The following is an 18,529-nucleotide window of genomic DNA, read 5'->3' as shown; positions in this document are numbered from 1 at the left end:
TGGTGGCTGATGTGGGCGGGCGGCGGAAGTCTAGAGCCCGAGCCTCGCCCCGGCGCCGGGAGGGAGAGAAGGCGAAGGGAGCTCTTGGCTGGTATTGTAATGGCTGTTCTGCAAGATGCAGAGTTTTGGAGGCAGAAAACCTGGTCATTGTGCTAGGGAGAGCGCTAAATACAGCGCTCCCGAGCAGCTCTTCAGACAGACTAGTGAATGCATTTGTAAGTTAAAGTCATTCACAAAGGAATTCCCTGGCTGACACCTGGAATGCTGGAATGGAATGGAAGGATGGTGACATTAATAGTAACGGCAGTAACAATACTAGGTAACATTTATAAAATGCTTACCATGTGCCAGCCACTCTGCTAAGCGCTTTCAGGGAATTATATGATATGATCCGGCAACTTTGTGAACTGCGTACAATGATTATCTATCACTTATTTTGAAGGTGGGACAGGATCTTAGAAGTTAAGTCACTTGCGGAGCACGTGCTCTTTGCCACCCTTCCATGGTTCCCTCAGGGGCACTGTGGCCCAGCTCTCTCCTTCCAAAGGGGAAGTTGATTCCCGGGGAAGAAAGTTAAGTGTTCCAGTTTTCACTCCTTTCCCTGTGCCTCCGAGATTCTGAGTCCTCTAGCTGGAATGGGAAGGGATGGCACTGGGGGTCTTCTGGCCTCACCTCCCCCAGTTAGGTGACCAGGAATTTAGTGACTTTGGCAAGCGATGGTTTGAGAGTTGGCAATGGAGAACTGAGCTTTATTACCCCTTCTTTGTGGAGGATATGACAAAGGTTGCAAATAAGGACCCAAAGGGACACAAACCATCATTTAGGGAGCATGTACTAAGAGACAGAACTTTGCAGGGTGCTTTCCCTACTTTAAAATTTTTAATTTAAATTTAATCCTCACAATCACCCTCTGAAATAAAATGATTAAGATCTCAAACTTCAGTTCACATCTTGGTTCTAAAACTTGGTTATAAATTTGGGCAAATTACTTCATCTCTTTGATTCTCATTGGAAATAATGATGCCTTAATTGTATATCTGAAATATGTATAGTTTACTGTCCAGGAACCATACCACAAGGAAGGTGTTAAAAAAAAAAGATGCCTACCTTTCATGGGCTTGAGATGAAGGTTGAGATGAAAGAAGGTACATAAAGTGCTTTACTTGTTGACTGTCATGTGTAGTGATCAGTAAATGATGCTTGTGTTTTTATTGTCATCATTATCCTTATTGTAAAAATAAGGAAGAAAGGTTAAGTATCTAAACTGTTTGCCCAAGTTTATTATTTAGGATTGGACCTCAAGTCTGATTGATGCTTTGTGGTTCCTTATCTTCTGCTATTGGGACCACAGGCTCCACATTTGTTACTTAGAAATATATTTTTATGTATATTTTCTATAGGTACATTATTGTGAGCTCCCAGATATGTGGCCTGTTCACTTAGAAACCTGAGTGGTAGACTTAACCTTCTTTTCCTCTCTCCCCCACCAAGTCATTTCATCCTAGACAGAACCCCAGATATTCTTGAATGGTCCAGCTTTCCCACAGTGTTTTGGGGTGAGAATCATGATTTCTGATCTGATACAGCTTCAGAGAATGTTCACCACTGAGTATGACTCATCAGTTGCTTCTGTAAGTCTCGTGTGCACCCTGTTATCTGCCAACATACATCTTTCGGTTGTTTCCTGCCTCTTTTGATAGTATCAGCTTGGACGTCAAAGAGGAGGTGGTACATATGCCTTGTGATAGGCTGGCCATGGACCAAGAGGAAGGCGAGCTAGAAATGAGAGCGATAGGAATTTGGGTGAGTTTTTGACACAGGCTTTTGCTGGTTTCTGTGGCCACATATGGATGACTTAGTTTAATTTAGCTTCAGTGTTAGATTCACACCTGTGATGTTGTCATGTGCCAGAAAAACACGAACCTTCACGTAGAAGTCTAGTTTTAAATCAGCCATGGAATGTGACTAGGACCCTGGGGAAGTCCTTTCTCCTCTCTGGGTTCAAGTTACACATCTGTAAAATGAAACAATTGTTTGAGATTTCTTCCACCTCTGAGGTTCACTAAAATATACCTCTTTTTCAGGAGCCATGTGAGATGAGTTTAACTATGTTTTTCTTTAAGTTTTCCCCAGTGTTAATGAAACTGACAGGTAATCCCTTTTCAGTTTCTGGCCAGAATCAGTCTTCTGCAGCCCCTGTTGGCTGTTGGCCCCATCCTCCCTCCAGCAGTGTCTGATTAACAGCATTTTCTCTCTTCCCTACTCTGTCTTCAGAACTCTTCCCAACAGAGTGAGTGTGGGGAGCTGCAAAGAACATCTTAAAGGGGCCAAGAAAAGTTCTTGATGTGAGCAGATCCTGTCTCAATATTTATTCTCTACCAAACGCAATTACTCCATCCCATCTTGCAAAGTGATAGAGGAGACCTGACACATCCTCATTTTGCTTTTAATGAGTGGGTCTCCTTCGAGACAGGTGGTAGATTGTACCTAATGATGACTGTGAGGTCTCCTAGTATGAAGAACACACACACACGCACACACACACACTCTAGCTTCAAAGCCCAGACCAAGCTTGTAACAGTGGATTCTGTCTCTAACTAGTTCGTCAAGAACATACTCCAGTCGGTCCTTGGATCCACAAATCCAAACCAGCATCTCACTGTGGGGAGCATCATTAGTGTAAGGGGCAGCAGCATCACTGTCATGGTAATGGAAGCACAATTCCTTCTAACAAATACTCATTGAGCTTTGACAATGTTCTGGGCACTGGAGTCCATGCTAGGGGAGAGAGAGGCAAAAAGGAGAGAAACAATAATCCAGTTAACAAATCAGGAAACAAGAACAGGCTGTGACAAGTGATGTGAAAGAAATAACCAGGTTGATGTGCTGGATGGTACCTGGGGTTGCAGGAGAGGACGGGGGCTGTATCTTAGTTTGGATGGTCAGAGGAAGCTTCTCTGAGGAGGTGGTGTATGAGCTGGGATCCCTGCAGATTGCTGGGGAAGACAGAGGTGTGACTGGCGCTGGAGTTAGGATTGGCCTGAGGGACAGAAGTGATGGGGCACGCTGGGCCTTGAGGACCACTGGAAGATTTTAAGAAAGAGGGAGGTGACATGATCTTTGATTTTAGAGGGCTGCTGTGGCTGCTATGTGAAAAATGGGTGGGTTAGAGAGGTGTCATGGCTTGGAAAGACTAGTCACCTCAGGCTCTACCCCCCCCCAGCCCTCCTGGACCACGTGCAATCAGTTACCAAGTTCAGGTTGGGGTGGGGGGCTCCGAGAGCACTCCAGGAACCGTGCGGGGGCATGAATCAGTGTGGTGGTGGCTGCAGAAAGGGAGAGAAGTACCCGATCAAGAGCTTCATTTAACAAATGCTTGTGGGACTCCTGCGGCGTGCCAGGTGCCGGTCTCGGGGTGAGGATACGGTGAAGAGCAGGACAAAGCCCCCGCCCTCCCGGGGCTTATGTTCCAAAGGGGACATAGACGGTAAACAAGCAGACAGATGCACGGTATTATTTTCAATAATACAAATCAGATAGTGAATTTAGATGGTGTAAAAGCTGTGACGATAACACAGGATGAGGGACCAAGAGTGATGGGGCTGTCTGAGGTAGAGTGGTGGCTGAGGATGAGTCAGATGAAGTGGATAAGGGGAGGGAAAGGGAGGCACGAGGGGTAGGTTTTAGGGCTTAGGCTGGAGCTTTGGGGTGTATGGTAGTGTCCTTTACCAAGAAGGGAGAGCGTGGGGAATACATAAACGGGAAGTAAGGGTTCTGCCTTGGCCTTGTTGAGGGCCATCCTCTCCTTGGTTGAGGGACGCAATGTATGTTTAGTCGTAGAAGTTAGCTTGTTTCGGCAGTTGACGATTTGCATATTCGAGGCCCCCCAGCTTGAGTGTCATATACTCCTGCCCTGCTCAGGAAGGAGTCTTCCCAGACATTGCCTTATGGGAACCAGGAGGAGCCTCTCTCTGGAGCTCTGCTCTGCCCCCTCCTCCTGGCGTGTTAACCTCAACAAGTCCAGATACGAACTTGTCATCTTCCCACCCACTCTTCTCTTGCTTGCTCACTTTCCTAAAGGCCCTGCCTCAGCTGCTGGTACCAGCATCCACCCACTCACCCAACACAGAAAGTTGGGAGTTATCCTGGACTCCTCTCACCCCCTCACAGTCCACATCCAACCAGTCACCAAGTATTTTTTGTTGTCTTCCTGCCTGTTCCTTCCTGCCTGACTTCACTGCTCTCGCCTGAGCACCAGCCTCTGGGTCTCACATTTATACTCGTAAAGGTCCTTCCTGCCTCTTGGCTGGCTTTATCCCATCCTCCTTCCTTACGGATGCAAGAGTGAGTTTTCTCAAAAGCAAACCAGACTGTATCATTTCCAGGGCTTAGAACTGTGCCTCTCCCCACCGGTGTCATCTTCAGGAAAAAATCCCAGCCTAGGGTATAAGACCCATCATGATTAGATGCTGTGAATCTCTTTAGCGGCATCTCTTGCATCTACGCACCCTTCATTGTATGCTCTGCTAAGACAAAAACTGCTTATAGCAAACTGCGTACATGCTACTGTCCAATGCTGTTACTGCTTTTGCACGTGTAAGCCTCTCTTCTTGAGTTCCCATTGAACACCTATTCGTACTTTAAAACCCAATCCAGAAATCCCCTCTTCTGGACAGACTTCCTTTCCTCTATGCTACTTCTGGTCCCTGTATAGGCTTCTGTCTTTGCTACTCAGTGCATAATAATATAGTGATCTGTTTACTCACCTGTCTCTTTCAGTACCGGGTGAACTCTTTGAGGGCTAGGGTTGTGACTTACTCTGCTTGGTATCCCCAAGTCTAGCATGGGCTCTGACTCAGAATGTTGGCTCACATATGATTAAATTGATGGGTTTGGGTTCAAGTCCTTCAGATGCAACCTGGAAACTCTCATCCTTGTAAAAACTTCCAGTAACCAATAATTATGAACAACAAAGGCAGTTTAGTGGGTGTGAATCGCTTTACTTTATGGGGGTAACACTGAAGAGTTTATGACCTGGGAGCCATCATGTATTTCCTAACACCGTGTTTAATCAGGGGCAGCGCTAATTACAGATGGGCTTATTCCTGCCCAAGGATGCCTGCACAAGTGTATTTATCAAGGCTTTGAGCAAGTTAGAGCAGAGTGCAATGGTTAAAAACTAGACAGGACAATCCAGCAGAATTAGGTCCCGACCTCTGATTGGTTGTCCAACTTTGGAGTGGTGGTTTTACCTCTAGGTCTTAGTTTTCCTCATCTGTAAAATGGGAATCAAAATGGCTCCCATGCCTTCAGCCTCTGTGAAGATGAAATGACTTCCTCCATCTAAAGTGCTCGACCCCGTCCCTGGCACATGAGAGCTTTGGACGACGTGACTACTGGAGAGACAAAGAATTCATGCTGATATTCTAGCCTCCCTTTAAATGTCTCTTCTGCCCTCACCAGCAAACACAAGCAGACTATCTTTTGACCATTTTAGAAAACTTTAGTGCTTTTGTTCATAGCATTCACCATGATACTTACTATTTAAGTCATATTTCGTCTTACTTCCTCACTCAGCTCAAGAAGGTCCCAGAGGACAAGGACTCTTTTAATCCTTAACTCTTAAGACAGTTCCTGGCACAGAGAAAACTCTGAATAGTTGAATGAATGAGCAAACCTCTCCTACTGATATTCTGCCTTGGCATGAGGGGTGTGTGTGTAGGGGGTCTATTTGGTGAGGTTAGAAGTGAAAGCACTGATAGAAAGCCCCCAGTGATGGAGAATGGGGGCAGACTGGTTAGGGAACTCTGCACCAGAATAAGAGGCTAAGAGCACATAAGGACAGCCTTGGCCTCATAGGACTTTTAAGGCTGTCACTGCCTTAGGCTGTGAGGCCAGTGTGTATAAGAATAGTTTGCACAGTTCTGGTTTGGAAATCAGGGCTTTGACTGAGAGTTTAGCCAACTAGCCAGCAAGAATAGCTTTCTGGAGCTTGGAGCCTCATGAAAATTCCAAAACCGGGGAAATAATCCAAAAAAATAGGTTTGTTCGCTGGCTTTGAAAAGTAGGATTTAAAAAAAAAAAAAAGAAAATCTTCTCAATATTCTCTTCATTTGCAATACAAATTAGCAGACACTTCCTGTGCTTAAGCCCACAAATGAGAGGAAGACAGAGCCAGGAATAAACCAGGTGCTTCCTGGGAAGTCATGGGCTGCGGTGTAAAGAAGAGCAAGGAGTGTGGTGTGGTGGCGGGACGAGAGCAGTGCTGATCGAAGTGGGGCGAGTGGGTGCCGGCCCCCATCCGTTGGTGATTAGACCCCAGCGCGGCAGGGGGCTTGCCGCTGAACTCACGTCAGCTACGTCGCTAACCACGCTGTTTTCCCCTCAGCCAACTTTTTTTTTTTTTTTTTTTTTTGCATAGCAAGATATGCTTGTGGAAGTCAGCATTGCATCGTCGCATGTTTTGACACAATCTGTCACTGCCTTAGGCTTGAACCAGTAACACGTAGTTCGCTGACCAGGGGCTTTGAGCATCACTGGTCTAGAGCATGGACTTGGAAGTCAGCCAGACTCGGCCCTGCTACTTAAGCAACTCCCCTAAGCTGGCTGAGCTTTGGATTCCAAGTCTGGAAAATGGAGATTCATTCATGCCAAAGGGAAGTTTTGAGCACATCCTATAGGTGAGGCACCGTTTGGTGAGTTGTGGATATTGCGATGACCCTGGCTGATGGGATTCCTGCTTTCATGGGACCTACAGATACAGAAGTGAGAGAATTACCACTTACGATAAGTGCTGTTAAGAAAGTCAACTAACTCTTTGATGTGTGTGTGTGACAGATTGGATGATTAGGGAGATTTAAGGAAACAGCTATGCTAAGAACTCAAGAAAGAGTGCTCTCAGCAGAGGCAACAGCAGGTGCAAAGGCTCTGAGGCACGTTGGTGAAACAAGAAGATGGCCAGTGGGTCTGGAGTGGAATGAGGGAGGTGGGGTAGAAGGTGGGGAGAGCTTAGGTCAGGGAGGATCCAGATCATGCAGGGCTTCGTAGGGCACAGAAGAGAGTTTGGATTCTATCCTAGAAGTAATATAATACCATTGGAGGGTTTTAAACTAGAACATGACTATGTTTTTTTATGAACCATGTTAAAGAGTTTGGACTTTGTCAAAGAACAACAGGGACTCACCAAAGATTTAAAGGCAGGGCAGCGTCAGGATTAGAATCACATTTTATAAAGTTTACTTGGGCTGTGGTAAGGACTGCAGCTAGGTGGGCCTCGAGTCCACCTAGGGAAAGACTTTCTTTTTTTTTTTAACAACTTTATTGTGGTATAATTTCTGTACAGTAAACTATACATATTTCAGATGTACAGTTTGATGAATTTTAATAGATGTATATACACCTATGAAAGCACCACCAAAATCAAGAAACCTAACATGTCCATCACTCCCCAAGAGGTGCAAATTTCGAACTCCCAATTTCACCCTTCCCACCATAGGGGAAGGCATTCTGGTAGTGGAATGAGTGATTCAATGCAAGAATGACTGAATTAACATCATTAACTAGATCTCAAGCTTCCTTACATCATAGCTTCTTGCTTTGAATGTTCTATGGCATAAACTTTAGGTCTTTGTGAAAGTCAATTTTTAATTAACATTCAACTAGCCAAATTGACTAGCCAACGCAAAATCAAACTAGATCCCCCACGCACTGTACGGACCCTGAGTCCTTGTGCACAGCGTGGATCTTGTCCATGGTGTGGAAAGAAGTCTGTCTCCTTTACCTTGCTCGCTTCTCACCTGTTTACCTTCACAGCCGCTGATGGAAGGTGAGTCGGTTTCCAGCAGCATCTGGACAGGAGCGAATTCCATCTGGAACCAAATGAATGCCTAAGCCCTGTTTGAAATGTGTATTTCCAGCCTGCACAAGGCAAACTGGCACTATGCCAGGCTGCTTAAAAGAATTCTCAATGCTCGTACATGACAGAAGTCCTGTTCTTTGCTTGGGGGCCTTGCTAGCCAACAAGGGCTCAACCAGTGTCAAGAAACAACAACGAGATGTTTGTTTAGCAGCTAGTATGTATCAGGGACTGGACTAAGGGATTTACATTTATTCTCTGATTTTAAACCTCACAACAACCTTATTCAATAGGTGTTCTTCACTAACTCTATTTCAACAGGAAAGAAACTGGGAACCAGAGAGGCTAAGTAACTTATCTAATGTCTTGTAACTGAGAAGATGCCAAGCAGGCTTTGAACCTAGTTCTTTCTGATTCCAAAGCCTTGTGTCATTTTAATAGTAAATTTTAATTTATTTTTTATTTCAGTGACTCCTTATGATTATGAAAGTTACTTATGCTCACCGTCACACATTCAATCAGTTTAAGGTTACTCAGACCACTTGCATAAGTATTTGTTCTGGTTATCGATTGCTGCGTAACAAATCACTCCAAAGATGAGTGGCTTAAAAAAATTCATTTAATTATTATCTCATGGTTCTGGGGGCTGACCCAGCTCAGCCAGTTGTGTCTGCCTCAGCACCTGTCATCTGGTGACGCCTGGGTATCAGGTGGGGCTGGAATCATCTTAAAGTTTATTTACCCTCGTGTCTGGTACCTGATGATGATGGGGACCTCACTGGGGGGCTATCTGCTGGAACTCATACACTTGAATTCTCCCTGGGCTTCCTCAGAGTGTGATGGGTGGGATCCAAAAGCAAGCAGAAGGAAGCAGAAGGAAGTAGAAGCTGCTCATTTCTTAAGGCCTGGGCAGGAAACTGGCACAGGGCTTCTGCTATTTTCTAGGAATCAAGCCAAGACTGAGGGGAAGAAGACATTCCACGAATGTCATTCCAGGAATGTCAAAGGATTTACAGGCCATATTTTAAAACTGCCTCTGATCACAAATTATTCCTGTCTCCCTTTCAGCAAAATGTAGTCGTTCCTTTCCGAGATGCTCTTGAAACACCTCCTGCGGTCAGGTTCAGGCTTGAAGTCCAGGATCTCGTCTTTGGTATCACTTCCAGGTATGGCTCTTCAAGAATGATTCTTCTTGACCTGAGTATCTGTGAACGAAGAAGACAACTTGTCTGTCTTCCACACCCAACATACGGTGGTGGGATAGGCGTCTGAAAACTGCAGTAAATACATTGTGGGTTCCTTGATTAGGGTCCAGTTCTCTTCAATACGTCTCTGCAGCTCTGCCTGTTACCCAAAAACTAGGTTCACCTTTTGGTGGATGTTGAGCTGGAGAAGGAAGGTCTTACTACTTGCAGCAAGTAGGGAGAACACCGGGGATCTGTCCCAAAGCAATGTGGGGGAAGATTTAAGCTCAGGGTACGTGCATATGGATGAAGGGGCTCGAGCAGAGAATTCAGCATAGAACTGGGGCAGAGCTTTAGTTGATTGAAGTCATAGGGGTCAGAAAAGGTCAACATCATCATTTCTTAGGTTCTGACCAGTCTCCGGTCTCAGCACAGTTAGCATCCTCCCTCCGGGTGGGGGCCTTAATTCCTGCCGAACTCAAGGATGCATATCACATTGTTATGTATCTCTTCTTTCATTTATTTTATTTTTTTATTTTTTGTATCTCCTCTTTTAGTTCAAGCTGATTTTAAAAAACTTTGACAATCTTTTATGATTCTTACTAGAGTTCCTTCCATCGGGGAAAAAGCCACTGCCACAAATCTCTTTGACTCATGTACGTCCTGTTCTACCTTAGATGCCTTTTCAGGCTTCTGTGGGACAATGCCCTTAAGAGTCTTAGAAATCCTGTTGTTCATAGAGACAGTGAGGCACACCCATAAGCTCTTTAGAAGGATTTTGTCTGTTTGGAATGCTTAATAACTTATCTTCTTAAGTCTTTCTGGGCTCTTAACAAAAGACGCTAAGTGTATCCTTTGCTGGAAAGCCATTTTAATATGAGAATAGTTTGCTCTTGCAAAAGGCTGGGAATGAGAAGTAGTTTTTATTTTCAAACCCAGGAAACCCTAGCTATTTTACATACCCCATAAATTTTGCTTGAAAACCAAGAAAGTTCCCTTTTTTAGCTGCTCTCTCTGTTTTGCATTTTACTGTAGGCAGGTTGGTCAGATGATCATGTTTGTCAGGTACCTTTCCTTCTTTTCTCCATTACAGCAGGCAACAGTGTCACCAAACTTTCCACTGGCCAGAAGGGGCCTCTTTCCTCTGGCTCCCAGTGGCATTTTCCTCACTTTCCTTTAAGTCATCGCCAAGACCCTTCAGATTATCATTAACATACACTTCATGGCCCCTCCAGCTCCTGCCTGCCGGTTAAACACAAGAATGATTGTGTTGCTCTGATTTATAATAAGGAAAGTGTATTTGGTCTTTAGACATTGGGACTGGGAGCAGAATGGTAATAATGCCACATGTTTCGGTTTTTGTTATAGCAGCAACCCACTTCTGATACCAAAATATGTTCCAGTTACCTGTTGCTGTGTAATGTCACCCAAAACGTAATTGCTTAAAATACCAACGATTATTTTTATTGCTCATGGTTCTCAGGCTTGGCAAGGCTCATTTAGCCAGTTCTCGGTCAGGATCTCTCATGCATTTGCAGCCATCTGGCTGGGGCCAGAGTCATGAAGCCTGGCCCAAGCTGCACCAATCTAACCCCTCCTCTGGGAATGATAACTGGGGTATCGACAGACCATGCTAAGTCACCTAAGGACAGTCAAGCTGAGAAGCCGTGGGGATTTTTAGAGTCAAAGTGGAGATGAGACTCGTATATTGAACCATATACAAGATGAACAAAGGAAGTTATCTGTTGGGAGAGAAAACCAAGACGTAGAGATGATAGAGAGCACTGGGCACTCCGAGTCCTGGCTGTGCTTCGTTTCCTTAACACTCCTGCACTCTCACCATAAACTTCTATTCTGACTTGAGTTGGCCTGGGGAGATACCTCTTTCTGACATGCAACGTACTGCCCTGACCAGAGGCCTGGAGGGATGTGGTGAGGCTTTTTGTCATTCTTAAGGAGTAGTGGGAAGAAACGAGCATGCCCTTCAGGACCCTTGATTCAGGCATTCATTTATTTATCCATTATTAATTCAGATAAGTCTCTATTGAACTTCTGTTAGGTACCAATTTCTGCTAGGCCCTAGGGACAATGGAGGTCCCTGTCCTCATGGAGCTCACAGTCTTGGTGAGAATCACCTAGAGCCAAGTTCAGACTCCTCCTCTGGCAGTTACTAGCTGGGTGAATTCTGCACTTATTGGAGATTTCATTTTCTCATCTGGGAAATGCACATTGCTTTGTAGACTTGGTGTGAAGATTAAATGGGATGTGTGTGTGTGTGTGTGTGTGTGTGTGTGTGTGTGTGTATGTGTATGTATCATATGGCACTTGAAAACCCCTTAAATATTTGGGTGTCTGTTTCTTTTCTTTCTCCTCTTTATTAAATCAGCATTTACATCTCGGGCTGGATAATTCTTTGTTGAGGGGGCATCCTTTGCACTGTAGGATGTCTAGCAGCACCCCTGGCCTCTACTCAGAAGATGATAGTAGCATTCCCCTGGCCCCAAGTTTTGATAACCAAACATGCTCCCTGGGGTGGGGAGGGAGGTTAGAGAAGGGGTGGGCAAAATCACTCCCAGTTGCAAATCATCACTTTAGATAAAAGGCAGAGACATTTGTCCCGAAAGCTACAGATCCCGACATCCACCTCTGCATTTGACTTCCCAGTCCATCTGACTCCCTTCCCCTGGATCTTTGCCTCCAACACTAAATGGCCTCAGGAGGAAGTAGACACCAACGCCAATGTCATAATGCTGGCGTTGAAGAAAGGAAAATCTGCATAGCCTGTCCTTCCTTCTTACTCTAAGGCCAAGCCCAGTCCTGCCTGTTTAATTACCTGCAGTCATTTCAGCATTAACCAGGTCTGCTGATCCACTCCGGTATGAAAAACAACAGGCGTGGCCAGATCTGATAGCGCAGAGAAATCGGATCCTTTCCCTGGTACTTTTCACATGGGCCCCAGCTGGGGGCTGAGGGTCATGGCTTGGTGGCTCATAGCTGGAACACATTTGGCATTGCCTGAGTGAGAGGAAGGGATTCTGTTTCCAGCCGTTGCTCCAGAATTTCACAATAGGGGGAGGTCATGGGTGTAGCAGCCTGATTTGTACGGAAACTGAATTTGTGTGGCAAGAATATGATTTATCCACAGAACTGTGAAAATACCTTAGTTTCCCCAAAAGGCCTTTGTTTACACTTTACAGAAGTTTGAGGACAAAGTCAGCTGTTCACATTAAACACTAGGGTGATGATGATAATGATTTCATCTGGGGTGGCGGCTTTCTCCCAGCCCTCTGCTGTCAGAGCGTGTGGGCTGAGACTGGCCTGAGCATCTCACCACTCTCTCTCTGGCTCACTTACTCGCTTTCTGCTGTTCCTTGACCATCAAGCTCCTTCAGGGCCTTTGCACTTGATTTTCCCTTTTCCTGGAATGTGCTTTATTTTAGCTCGAGCCGTCATAACAAAATACCGCAGTCCAGGTAGCTTAAACAGAAACTTACGTCTCCTGAGTCTGGAGGCTGAGAAGTCAAGCTGCTAACAAGGTAGGTTTCAGTCTGAGGCCTCTTCTCTGGCTTGTGAGTGGCCTCCATCTCTCTGTGTGCAGAGGGATGGGGAGAGCAAGCTCTCTGGTGTCTCTTTATAGGGACACTAATCTTACAGGATCAGAGCCCACCCTTATGACCTCATTTCCAAGTACAGCCACACTAGGGGTTAGGGCTTCAGCCTATGAATTTTGGGGGGACGCAAACATTTAGTCCATAACGTTCCCCCATTAGACCTCCATTTGACTCTGTCCCCACCTTGATATAGCTCTTGGCTTTTGACAACATATCTTCCCCCACTTTTTCTGTCACTTTCTGTCCTTTTCTGCTTTGTTTTTGTTCCTATAACTTAGCACTACCTAAACAGTTTAACATTTTAAAAATTGTGTTTATTGTCGGTCTCTGTTTCATAGATTTGTTCAGGATTAAGTGAGCTATCTTAAATAAAAGTATTCACTCAGCAAATGTTTATCACATGCCTACAATGTGCAAGGCCCTGTACTAGGTTCTAGGTTTGCAGGGGTGAAGAAAATCCCATACATTCCCTGCCCTCAAGTTGCTTCCAGTCTGATAAGAACATTTATGGAACACTTACTAGGTACCAGGATGGTGCTGAGAGTTTTGCTTAGATTATTTCATTTGATCTTCATAAAAACCCTGTGACATAGGTCCTACCTATTGTTGCATTGGTTTTACGGAAGGGACAGCCAAGGCTCTAAATGGATGAGCTACTTTTTCAAGGTCATTCACCTGGTTGGGGCTGGGTCTTACGGGCTGACACCGTAGCTGATGCTCTGGACCACTGTGCTAAACTCCATGTGGAAGGCTCAGGGTACTGGGTACAGAGCACATTCCAGGGGATGAGCAACATCATGTTTGGCTGTAACCTCAATCTTGCAAAGAATTCAATACTGATTATTTCCATTAACCATCAGAATAACCCACAGATGCACTTCACTATAAACAAATTTATTTATTTGTTTATTTTTTCTCTTTTTCCTTGCATTTTTTTGTTGATGTTTTTAAGGGGAGATAATTAGATTTGTTTATTTATTTTTTAAATGGAGGTTCTGGGGTTTGAACGCAGGACCTCGTGCATGCTAAGCACTGAGCTATACCCTCCCCCTCTAAACAGATTTGAATCTAAACACCTACATGCACAAGATTGATACTCTGAGGCATTATCAAGAATGTTATAAAAATCATTGCCTTGGGATTCCTTTCCTGTAGGGTGTGTGATAGAAGACACAGTAGGGGTTTTGGAGGCAGAGAGACCTGGGTTCAAATCTTTACTCTGTCACCTACTGCTGTTGATGAAAATAATTAATAAACAGTCAATAATAAGAATAGAAAAGAATTTTATTGGAGCCAAACTGAGGACTAGCCTGGAAGCCTACTTCCCAGGTTGCTCTGAGAATCTGCTCCAGAGAAGCAGGGTTTTCTGCACAGTTTTATATTGTGTCAGAACAAAGAACATTAGACGAGTCAGGGTTACATTACTTCAAGTTTTCAAAAAAAAGAACCAAAAACAAAAAAAACCCAGTAACAACAAAACCAGACCAGGACATACACAGCAAGTCAGTGTGACCTAAGCACCTGGGAAGGGAGTCTTAAACACAGGAGGACCAGCATTGGTGTCCAAGGAAGAGGGGCATTTAATCTGCATTTTTAACATGGACATAACTTTACTTCTGGTCAGTGTACCCTTTTCTTTAATAATTAAAGCAGATGTACAATGTATGTTTGATAGGCTGCAAACAGGCTATTTTAGCATAAAATTCAAGTTAACTCATGTATAAGCAAGGATGACTTCCCCATATCTCAAGATGTGAAAATTTCTTTTATCACTGCCTTTGGAAGCTTCGATGGGTTCTGAGACTCAGTTTTCTTATCTGTGAAATGAGGATGATAATACCTTCTTCATGAAGTTTTAAAACGTTCCTGCAAACAGAGGATACTTAAAGAGTGTTGCTATGAACATTGGGGTGCATGTGTTTTTTCAAATTATAATTTTCTCTGGATATATGCCCAGGAGTGGGATTGCTGGATCATAGGGTAAGTCTGTTTTTAGTCTTTTGAGGAATCTCCACACTGTTTTCCGTAATGGTTGCACCGAATTACATTCCTACCAACAGTGTAGGAAGGTTCCCTTTTCTCCACAGCCTCTTCAGCATTTATCATTTGTGGACTTTTTAATGATGGCCATCCATTCCTTTTTTTTTTAATCCATTTTTGATGTCTTTTATTATGATTATGATTATGATTGTATTGTTTAATTATTTTATTTTGGCAGGGTGGGGGAGGTAATTAGGCTTGTTTGTTTTTGGAGGAGGTACTGGGGATTGAACCCAGGACCTCATGCATGCTAAGCATGAGCTGTACCCTCCCCTATTCTTGATGTCTGATTGGGTATATGAAGCAGTACCTAATTGGCTGTCCTAATTTGCCCCCAAGATGACTCTGTTTGGTGAGCCATCTGCCTGGATCCCTGCAGGTCAAGCCCCTTGGCTGCTATTCTAACCTTGTTGCCATTTCTGGGAATTGCACCATCTTGTTTCTTAGGGTTGAGTGCTTCCACTGGTCTTTGCTCCTCCGGAATTTTATTCTCCAGTTTCGTCTACAGAACCCAGTTCTGTAACGGTTGCTATTGAGCATCTCATGCTACTGTTGCCCCATCACCAACACATTTTTTTTACCTCTCTGCTAGATGGAGAGTCCTCCAGGCCTTCTCAAGGAACACCAGGTCAGCTGGTGGGTTTCATCCCAGCATGTCACCCCTCAGAGTCCGTCCTTCCCTCCAGTTTGCAGGGGCAGTTCTGGCATCTCTACGTTGTTCAGTTTGGATCCTTTCTCTCTCCAGTCTTTCAAGTTCTGTGCCATCAGCATACTGGAACCATCCCCTGGAGACCCTGCCAGGGTGTTAAACCTCCTATCAGTGGAGAGGACCCCTCTACATAAAAAAAGAAACCAACCCTCTACTTATCCAGTTAATATATGTCACCCCCCATCTTGATCCTGCACCCCCGGAATCTTCCACAGGCAGTTTGGGCTTGTGTATGTTGGCCAGGTCTGACGTATAACCCCTTTCTTTCCTCAGTGGGCCCCGCACTTCCTGAGTTGGTCCATGCTGAAGCTTTACCCTGGTTATCAGTCTGGTGGCTAGGGAAGGAGGTGGGGCAAATCCCCAGGAGAATTGCTTTGTAAAGCACCTGCCTCGTTTTCCAGCGAGGCAGGGTGGAGGTGGGGCTCTGCCTTTCGGCAAGAAAACAGAGATTCACCTGCAGGCCCGGAGGTTCAGGAGTATGTGAGTTTGTCTCTTCAGATAGTCCCTCCCAAGAATCAGGGTCCTCTCCTTCCCTGCACGGGCTTTGTGTTCGCTGTTAGGGGATGCGCCTAGCCCAGCACTGGCCTTCTTTGAAGTTCTGCCACTCTAACGCTTCCTCTGTGTGCCCTCCAGCTCCAGGAGGCCAAAGTCTCTTTAAGTGCTGCCAGGCAGGCCCTCTGAAATTGTTGATCAACGAGTCTGTCATTTTCTCTAATAAATCAGCAGTGCTCAGCAAGAGTCACCCTATTCCGAGGCCTGTTTGGTGACCATTTCCCTCAGACCTCAGATGCTAGAGATGTTATCGACCTGGACTCTTGGACTCTTTAATCAACAGAAATTGATAAGAGGCCAGAAGAGGAATTCAGGCAAGGCTTTACTGGGACTCGTGCTACGGCACGAGGGGAGTGGAAACAAGTAACAGGTGCCCCGGCTCACTCCCGGATGCGAGGTGAGCTGGTCCTCAAAATGCGCTGCAGGTAGGGATGGATGGGTGGGTCAGGCTGGAGGGGCGGCTTAGGTGGTCTGCCCACCCCCTTGGGGGTGCTATGTGCATGCTTGGTACCCTGCTTTTGCTCCTGGCACTCAGAGGTGGCAGTTGGGTTTTCACCTTTTTGTATCTTATTGTTCACAATTTGCCCCAGCTGTGTGCCTGCAGTTATTTTTAGTCCCTTATAGTTTCATTGTATTCTGTTGCTGGCGGAGATGTTCGTCCAGGTGCAAGCACTCCAGTAAAGGGTCCCGGGTCCCAGATCAGCGTGTGCCCTCCAACTTCGCCGCGTCCTGTTCACCGACAGTGAAATCCTTAGCAATCGCACAAAAGCCGCATGCAGTTTGTTTCCCAGGACAGCTTCTGGTACCCACTGTTTTGGGTTCTTTATTCAAGCAGTTTTTTGAGGGAGCAAAAAAGAAAGGGAATGAGGAAGCCAGACAGGCTGGTGCGAAGCCCAGCAGGAATGTGGTCTCAGCGGGCGTGTACTTCAGCCGTCTCCCCGGGATGCTCTGCCGCACGCGTGGGGTCACAGAGCTGTCCCCACCTGGAGGCTAGGCCGCCTGCCTGTTATGTCCCCGCAGCAGCCAGCCACTGGCCTCCTCTCCCAGGAGGGAGCACACACTGGGTCATTCTGTCCCCCTTCTCAGAGACCTGTCTCAGAGGGAAAGCAGATCTAAAAGCCTTAGGGGTGAGAAGCTTGAAGAAGAGGTTTGGCTTTTGGCCCAATTTCTCTGGAAAACGATTTCAGGCTTGAAGACATTTTAATTCATTGCAATGCATGTCACTGATGCCATCTCTGCTGGGATGGCTGTTGGCATGGGGACCGTGAGGAGGCCTAGGAAATGCAGCTGTGTGGCCAGGTTTGCCTTCTGGGACGCTGTAGTTGGATAGTCACGGACACCACAGGGATGGAGTTGCAGAGGTCTCTGTCTTTGTCTCCCCTTGATGTGCAGGATGTTCACTACAGGTGCAGTAGTTGTGGACTGAGTGAGAGGATCGATCTGAAACCCGGAGAACTTGGGATATAGAGATTGAGTTTCTTTTTTTCAACCAGATGTTTCTAGTGGGCGTGAGAGGCAGGGATGACAGGAAGGAGGGGGACTTGGTGGTTCAGTACCTACTCTTAGGAATCAGGCAGACCTGGGTTGGAATCCCAAAAACGTCTTTTCAAGGCCACATGACCTTGAGCAGGGAACTTAACTTCTCTGAGCCTCAGTTTTCTCTTCTCTTAAATGGGGATGACACCTGTATCTACTTACTAGGGTTGATATGAGGATTAAATGAGATAATGCAGGGAACAGATTTAGCACTGGGCATCTGGTGACTGCTTAGTAAATACTATTATGGACAACAGTGTTCTCTGAACCTTTTTGGGCTTCTTCTGGAGGCAGCATGATAGAGGAGAAGAAGCCAGGGCTTTGAAATGTGGGAGAATTCGCTTCCATTTCTGAATCTGTCACTTCCTGGCTGTGTGACTGTGGGCAATTTACTTCCCCTCTCTGAGCCAAGGTGACCTCATCTGCCAGGAAGGAGAAATACACCTACACTGCAGAATTTTGGTGGAAAAAACATCTAGCCCAGATTGTGGCTCACAGCTGGCACTCAGCTAATGTCAATACTCTTCTTATTTTACAACAACAAAGTATGTAGCCCACACCTTTATTTTCTCACATGTGACTTGAGGCCAAAGTTGGAGATTAGATTCTTAAAGTTTTCCTGGAATAAGAAGACAGGATGCAGAATGGGTGAGGGCATTCATTAAATGCTCACTTTGGAAGGCAAAATACTCCAGCATCTCAGAAAGAAGTATTAACTGGAACAGAGATAGGCAGGATCAAATAAGCCAAGACAACCAGCTCGGAGATGCCATTTTAACAGCAGGAGATGTCACCTGTCTTCAGGAGCGTCTGCTTCCCATGACCCTTAATGACCGTGGTGATGATGTTGATGGTGGCTGGTTTCCTGGAACACTTCCTCTTTCCTGGGCACCGTGCTAAGCACTTGACATGTCATATTTCTTTCAGTCTACTTAATAACCCTGTGGGGGAGATACTTTTATCCCCTTTTACAGATAAGGAAAGCTGAATCTCGTAGAAGGAAACTTCCAAGGTCATGAGCTGATGAGCAACACACTGGTAT

General features: G+C 45.5%; 1 long non-coding RNA gene across 1 annotated transcript in view; it reads left to right on the top strand.

The window, feature by feature from the left end:
• Positions 1-25: 25 nt before the first annotated feature.
• The window catches only part of LOC141574647 (uncharacterized), a 44,673-nt gene continuing 26,169 nt past the window's right edge, over positions 26-18,529 (top strand). The window contains exons 1-2 of the long non-coding RNA XR_012501592.1: positions 26-319; positions 8,924-9,021. This is a non-coding gene — a long non-coding RNA (uncharacterized LOC141574647). The remainder of the gene's footprint in view (positions 320-8,923; positions 9,022-18,529) is intronic.

This window comes from Camelus bactrianus, chromosome 22 (genome assembly GCF_048773025.1).
Source record: "Camelus bactrianus isolate YW-2024 breed Bactrian camel chromosome 22, ASM4877302v1, whole genome shotgun sequence".
NCBI lineage: Eukaryota > Metazoa > Chordata > Mammalia > Artiodactyla > Camelidae > Camelus > Camelus bactrianus.
This window is presented reverse-complemented; position numbering and strand designations above follow the sequence as displayed.